The 7,690-nt window shown below is 40.3% G+C and overlaps 2 protein-coding genes across 2 annotated transcripts in view; one reads left to right on the top strand and one right to left on the bottom strand.

Moving 5' to 3' along the window:
• The window catches only part of LOC139709402 (guanylate cyclase soluble subunit beta-1-like), a gene marked incomplete at its 3' end in the record, with an annotated part of 114,977 nt that extends 109,496 nt beyond the window's left edge, over positions 1 to 5,481 (bottom strand). The window contains exon 1 of the mRNA XM_071621369.1: positions 5,125 to 5,481. The remainder of the gene's footprint in view (positions 1 to 5,124) is intronic.
• Positions 1 to 7,690, top strand: part of LOC139709401 (H/ACA ribonucleoprotein complex subunit DKC1-like) — a 149,820-nt gene that overhangs the window by 74,170 nt on the left and 67,960 nt on the right. The gene's annotated exons all lie outside the window — the stretch shown is intronic.

Here is a 7,690-nt window from a genome sequence, read left to right as displayed (position 1 = left end):
AAACCGAACTTTGTCACTTACGAGAGTCAAACAAGAGCCGCGGGTATATCACTGCCCTGTTCGTCAGGTAACATTAATAATATATGGGTTCAGGAATCTTATCATGTTCCACTCCAGCCACTTGGGGATGCTTTCGTGTGAAGAGAGCGTAACTCGAGAGCACTTTCCATTGGCGAGTATCTTACACAGGAAATAAAGGCAGTTTCTCAATTCTCTTTGGAAGTTTTGTGGGGGTGGGTTGGACTGGTGGCTGTGTGTGATCTCCCGTATAATAAAACAGCATATTTCCAGAAGAGAAAAAGCTTCTCGCGTTTTAGGAAAGAAAGGGATCAGACTCATGATTTATAGTATGTCCACTTCCATCAAGCAGTCGGATTATGTTGTGTTTAAAATACTTACAGAATTGTTTGTTTTCTTTTTCTTTGTATACACTATTCAACTTGAAGGATTACAAGACTAAAAATATTAAAAACATGAAATCATCGTAATGCAACGTACGCCACTCCCTACAGGCTCACGGTTGGACGATGAGTTCATGAAATTTTGTAATTGAGCTGTACATGCATTGGTATCAACTGAAACTCATTGGTAATCCTACCCTATAACACAAGAATATCAGATATCACTATGAGTCACATGAAATCAACACAGCGTTACTACAGATAGCTGGGATGTAATGACTTTTAAGAATGTAGTTTTCAATTCAAATCAAATGAGATTTAATTTCCAATAGCAAATTTTTGTTGATACAAGTTCAAGGGGGAAAAGTGCAATGCATTACAATAATATATATATATATATATATATATATATATATATATATATATATATATATATATATATACCATGCTGCACATGTGAAAGTAATGTTCAAAATAATTGTGTTATTGGAAGAGAGGCCCACGTTAAAGATAAGCTTGTAGAAATGTGGGTCACTCATTATGTATAGCAACTATCAACTGAAACTCATCGGTAATCGTATCCTATGTAGGCCCTACACAAACTAACAGAAGACAGCTACCCAACCTTCATAAGGAGGTACTGCATGGGGGAAATTCTCCCATGTTGGAGTGATGTCGTCTGCCAAGTGATCTATTTCAGTTAGATACAGATAGTATTTCTAGCACTCGGTCATTGGATCTATATCCGCCCGATCGTTGTACGTCAGGGGCAAGTCGTATACAGCTTGTAATACGAAATCTCATCTGAAAACGTCCTGGATTTTCCCGTATGGATGAGCCTGAACTGTTCCGCTCACTACAGCTGGATAATGGCAAAAATACTTGAAAGTTTAACAATATACGAAAAAAAAAATACCTTTACGTAAAGCATGACCTCGATTGCGGCACAAAACAAGCAAACAAACGAACAAAAAATGAACATACAAAACTGTCTTGGAACTTATATAGGGCCCTATGTTATCTTTGGAAAAGAAAATAGCACAATGGTTAAAAACGTGAGAGAGACGAGTAGAGACACAAACGTGGCTTTGGGGGAATTCATTCGTTCTTGCTGCTGTTGTCATACATTCTGGCACTGGTTAATAATCCCGGTTTCGGTCGATGTTTACCAAAAGGATAGTACGAACCACAAACCGCCAGCGCCTCTATTATCATCGTCAATACCAAAATGCGTAATTGGGACACAAAACAAAGTATTGTGCCCCTTTCCAATTCTCCTGCTTTCCCCCTATTCAATTCAGTCTTCAGACTATTAAAAAATTGAAGCGTTCATGTACGGGTTCGGTTTGTTCGCTAATCCACAGACAGTTTGACAACAGTGGACAGTGAAAGCTGTAAGTATACAAATCGTGCTTGAACAAACAGTGAGAGATGACCTTGTACCCAGTGATGATCAAGGCAACTGTCTAACTCTAACCTTCAGCCATAGAGCTACTTCAATGGCTCCATGGATGGTCTATTGCACCCATACCACTCCGCCCCACATAGCAACTCTGAAGGATTCTTCCACGGCGAACGGCTTTGATTTCCGCCGCGTTGAGTTCCCATGCGGATGACAGTCTCATTTCGGAATTGCACCCTCCAACATAAGATATAAAGGCCACGCAAGCATCCTCGGCCTATTTTCCTCCCCTTTATAAGTTCGCGAACATGGAAAATTATACTTTTTTAATATACTGGTAATAAATATAATAATGTAATTTCCATATACGTCAGCATTGATGTTATTGCAGATGAAGAGCTACGCCCCCCCCCCCCCCCCCATCACGATGGTTAAAGGGATGGTATGGTTTTGGTTGAGATGGTGACTCAGATTTTAATATTCGAGATGATTAGAAACCCCTTATATGAAATATTAAAGCGCTTACAATAATTTCTATTAAAGAGGAATCATGAGTTTATTTGATGAAACTCGGTTTTGCAATAGCAGAGACATCAAAAACAGTGAAAAAAGGTGGTCCTAAAAGGTGGACCCATCTTTTATCAGGGCCATTTTGTTTCATTTTATTTTTGGAGCATTTTGGACCAAATCTCTATCATTTTAAAACAAATTAAACTGTTTGATTCATCCCTACAATCGAATGCTATTTAATATTTCGCAATATATTTGTATAAATGGTTTCTAATTATTCAATAAAAATCGAAACGTGAACAACCATCTCATTCAAAGCCATACCATCCCTTAAATCGGCAACTCCAAACTCTGAGCTCATCTTTTCAACCAAATCACGCAGCGTACTTTAATTACATGGATGATCATGTGACATTTTTGTTTTCCTCAGTGGTATCATCATAATTATCAAGGTTCCTGGCGCATATTATTTTGCTACTTCCCTTTTACAGCATGGAAAGCAAATCTGAATGGTTGACTCTGCATACTGAACAAAAGTAAAAAATACGCTATCAAGTTTCACCAGGGAGGTTGGTGTCACTCTCTGCGACATAAGATCATAATAGCTGTTTCCATAGTTTCGTTCGAAGGTTTCGGAGGAGAGAGCAAATCGCCATTGTCAGATGCCAACGTGAATACGTGAATTAGTCACGGTATTCGTGACGACATTACTCTCATACAAGACACCCTTGATACACGGTGCTTTACTGTGGCTCTTACTTACAATGAGCTGATTCATAAACGGCGGACTCACTCGGAATGGTCTCCACATCAGGGGATGGGGGAGGGGAGAATGGGATGAGGTCTCAAACGAAATGAAGAGTTTGAATACAAAACCAGATGAATGCCATTTTAAAAGTTTTAAAGTAAGGTCATCATCGAATAGAGAATAGAAAAACAACATTTTCAATGATACTGCACTTGTCACATATCAAGAAATATTTTTTGAAGATATTATCATTATTATCACATATATTTCAATCACTGTCTTTGTTTCCAGCAGTTTTCATTCTCGAATATTTCAAGTAGATAAATATGAATATATCAGTTTTCGCATTTGAATTCTTCAAATGAGATGTGACACGTTACTTATTCCCATCATGGAGCTACAAGTTTGTAGTGGCTCCATGCTCACATTATAACGGGACCACGGAGGCAACGATTTCTTGATATGAGGTCTTTGATTATTTCATAACTATTCATAACTAGTAATAGTCAGCAAACGGTATCAACCAGGCACACACTGTGCCATACGCTTGAATGACTGAATGACTGAATGAATGAATGAATGTCATAATCAGAGCCCCGCCCCCAAGTCCTCCTTTTATAGTTTGCTCCTTTCAAGTCGCATCTTCAGTCGATCAATGGAATCTAATAATAATGTATTTCTCTGATACCACTATTTGGTTTGAACAAAGGGGTACCAAGGAGGTACCACGTGTGCTCGCTTATTTAAAGGACAAGTTCACCTTCATAAACATAAGGATTGAGAGAATGCAACAATATTAGTAGAACACATCAGTGAAAGTTTGAGGAAAATTGGACAATCGATGCAAAAGTTATGAATTTTTTAAATTTTTGTGTTGGAACCGCTGGATGAGGAGACTACTACAGCTTGTGAGTCATATGCGTACAACAGTATAAAGAAAATATAAAAAAAATCAACATATTTTCACTTTTTTCGCATAATAAAAGAGCACTTGACTTGCCTCTTTCTAAAGGCAGGGGAAATAATATTACCCATAACATTTGTCGGTAACGAGTCGGGGGAATGTGTACTTTTTTCATTTCATAAGATGAAATTTTGTGAAATTCTCTTTATATTTTCCTTATATTGTTGTACGCATGTGACATCTAAGTTTTTCACACACTGCAGTAGTCTTCTCATCCAGCGGTTACTGCACAAAAACTTCAAAAATTCATAACTTTTGAACGGATTGTCCGATTTTCCTCAAACTTTCAATGATGTGTTCTACTAATATTGCTACATTCTCTCAATCCTTGTGTTTATGAAGGTGAACTTGTCCTTTAAATACACCTCCTTGAAAACCTCCTGTACCACGTAGTACGTAGGTGTCCAGCTTCAACCGTGGTACTGGCATGACGATTACAGGGTGCCAGAGATATATACTACGGCTCTTTGTGATGGTGAACATTGATAATGCTAATTAACTAAAGTCTTATTTTTCCGGAAAAACTAAGTGACTCGAGAACATTGTTACGGACCGTAAAGTATCACGTATGAATGACCGTATTATATAGTTCCAGGTCAGTCATGGATTGTGTGGGCTGTATGAACACTACAAATGGCAGGTACATAGGACCACAGGTATATTGTAGCGTGCTTACAAAGTATTTGATTAACAAAGCAAACTAAACAGTCACTTATCGGAAAACAAACCTAAGGATGGGACACAACGACATATATTTGGGCATGGACATGGGTAAAGGCAGACTTACATGGTTATACATGTATATCATTAAGAGAAAGAAAAAATCAACAACATCAACATCAACAGTATATCTGGAACAAGAGCTCCGCTTCTACATGTATACACTATGAATGAGTGAACAATCTTTTGTGTCTTTGCCACTATCATCATGTCTTTGCCACTATCATCATGTCATGCACAGATCACATAAAATCAACAATGGAAAACAATATCAGCTTGATGTTAATGTCAAAACGCTCGGCCGGGGGAGGGGGGCGGGGTAGGGGGGGGGGGGGGGGGGGGGACAGAGAGGGTGAGGAGGGAGGGGTGTGGTACTCACCCTTGCTTCTTTTCATGTACAGAAGTATTCCTGTTTACGCAGTGCTTGATTTCACACCTGTTCGGGATATTGGAAGTGCATCCTTTCCAAACCTCGACCAAGATGTATTGTTACCTTCGCCGAAAAAAAAGGAAAAAAGAATCATATGATTGGATGTCTTCGGCTCCACAGTTGGCAGGTTATTGCACGGCACGAACTGAAGGCAGCGGGCGCAATCCCTGAGAGAGGGGTTCTGGCGTGACACAAACACGCTCTGCGGCTCCGCGGTCCCAAGTTAATCCAGAAATGAAATCTGCGAGAACTTCGCGATGACAGTGGCGTCCCACCGGGATCTGGGAATGTGCGACACCCCACCTGTCGGAGCTGCGGCAATCATGTGGAATGAGCGTATGAACGGAGTACATGCACACGAAGAGAGAGATGGACGTTGAATAAACAACCGGTATCACGCTAGTCTCTCAACGCAGTCCTCTTGTTGGTACACCACAGCGCTGGGAAAATTTCACATTTCCCTATTATGCTTTGTTGTCTTAAAATCCGATAAACTGTATCTATAAACAAGGCAATTTTAATCAGTAGTTGTCTACGATCCCACTTGGATGATCTCTCACCTTTTGTCCCCTGAAGGGGAACTTCTTCCAGTGGTAGTTGTAATCAAAGTGTCGCGCTTCCGAGACTAATTTTATGACAATCTGACGCACCAAGAATCACAATTCAAGGTGCGTTTTTAGAAATACAAACCAGAGACTGTTCTTCGGACGAAGATATAGTTTGTTCGCACACAGCGTGATATTCCCACGGAGGACAAAAGGACGGTACACTATTCGACGAGTCTGTTTTGTGGCTCGTGATGGAGAAAGTGTTGTCGAAAACAAACATCACAGCGAGGAAAAACGTGAGTACGAGGCGGAATATTTCGCGAGAGCTGGTAACAACACGTCCTGAAAAAAAAAAAAGATGATCGACTCTCAAAGGCCGCTGGACTGACATGTGTCGAGATGACGACCCACGGAGATTCGAAACGGACTGGATGAAGATTGAGCGCACAGTGTGGAGCCAATAGGACAGCACCGAGATGATTGCTGGCTGCGGTCAGTACACTCGGCATCATCGAGAGATGTGATATCCCCCCCCCCCCCCTTTTCCTCCCCCACACTCCCTGAACAGCGCTCTTCCGTCAAGGGGGAGGGGTGTCCTCTACCATGCCGGGATACCTCTCCACCTTTACGAGGAGCCAGGGATTGGGGGTGGGATGGGGCTTGGGGGGGGGGGGGGGTCAGTCCCCCCAACACGCACACTTTTTACTCTTACAAAAACAATAAAAATAAAATACAACAAAACTCATGATTTTCCGAGATTACCACCTAGAGATCCTTCCCGTTCTAGTGTGTGTGTGTGGGGGGGGGGGGGGGTGGGGTGGGGTAGGGGCTGGGTGGAGGGGAGCACTATTTTATATATACCGTTAAAAACACTTGACAAGAAATGTTTATGGGACATCTCAAACATAATGATACTTGGTGCAGTAATGCCTTGTACATGCAAGCTTGTGTGCATTTTGTTGCTTTTCGTTCTTTTTACTGAGTCATTTATGTCAAGGCTATTCCTGAATTAATGAATCATTATGTATCATGTGCATTTTTGCGCATTCTTACAGTTACGTAACTGTGTTGCTCGGGTGACAAGGAGTCTTGTAAGCGCGATACAGGTGGCTACTTTGTATTTCGCTATGCTTTCGTATATTTTATTCCTTTCTCTTGCTCTTTTTGCTCTCTTTTCTTTTACGTCCCTTTCCTTCCTTTCATAGTTTTCGTTACTAGGTTGTTTAGGAAGACCAACACTTTCATATATACAGGGACCTATACATTACAAGCTTGGCTTTTTAGTAGGTCCCCACATTTCATGTTTGTTAAATTGTCTTCTCTTGTATTCTTTGTAATTACGACGCTATGTTCAATCTTATGTTCAATCGATCGTATTATGTTTGATGTTTTGAGATTTGGAACAATAAAATCAAATCAAATCAAATGCGTGTGCGTGTATTTGTAGTGTTGTTGTTGTGGTGGTGGTGGTTATTGTTGTTGTTGTTGTCTACGTTTGGCCAGTGAGTTATTGATACCACTATCTGCTGCTACTTTACTGGCTTCTTCCTGATTCGTCCGCGCAATGTCGGGACAGACAAGATCTTACAAGAACTGTCAAGTATAGACAGCCTACATTGAGACTATCCTATACTTGACAGTTCTTGTAAAGATCTTGTCTGAATTTTTGATGGACAGAAAATGAGTGTTCTGTGTTGAGGATACAAGCACGTCATATACTTTAGTTTGACCAGTCCAAATATAAGTTAGTAAGATAAGAAAGAGTAAAATATTACGAGTTCAACGGTAAAAATTTGATTGAAATCGGGTGAAAAATAAGGAAGTTATGACACTTTGAAGTTTCACTAATTTTTCAGAAAGCAGTTCTTGAACGGTCTATATGAATATGCACATGGCAAAGTGAGCATGTCATCCCCTCACAAATTGCTATATGGTTTGTGTGTAAAATTCTGAAATTTCCAGTTTTT

The sequence above is a fragment of the Diadema antillarum genome, unplaced genomic scaffold (genome assembly GCF_040938485.1).
Source record: "Diadema antillarum isolate AM-2024a unplaced genomic scaffold, OU_Dant_1.0 seq00001431_RagTag, whole genome shotgun sequence".
NCBI lineage: Eukaryota > Metazoa > Echinodermata > Echinoidea > Diadematoida > Diadematidae > Diadema > Diadema antillarum.
The sequence above is the reverse complement of the archived record's forward strand: the minus strand, read 5'-3'. Positions and strand labels throughout refer to the sequence as shown.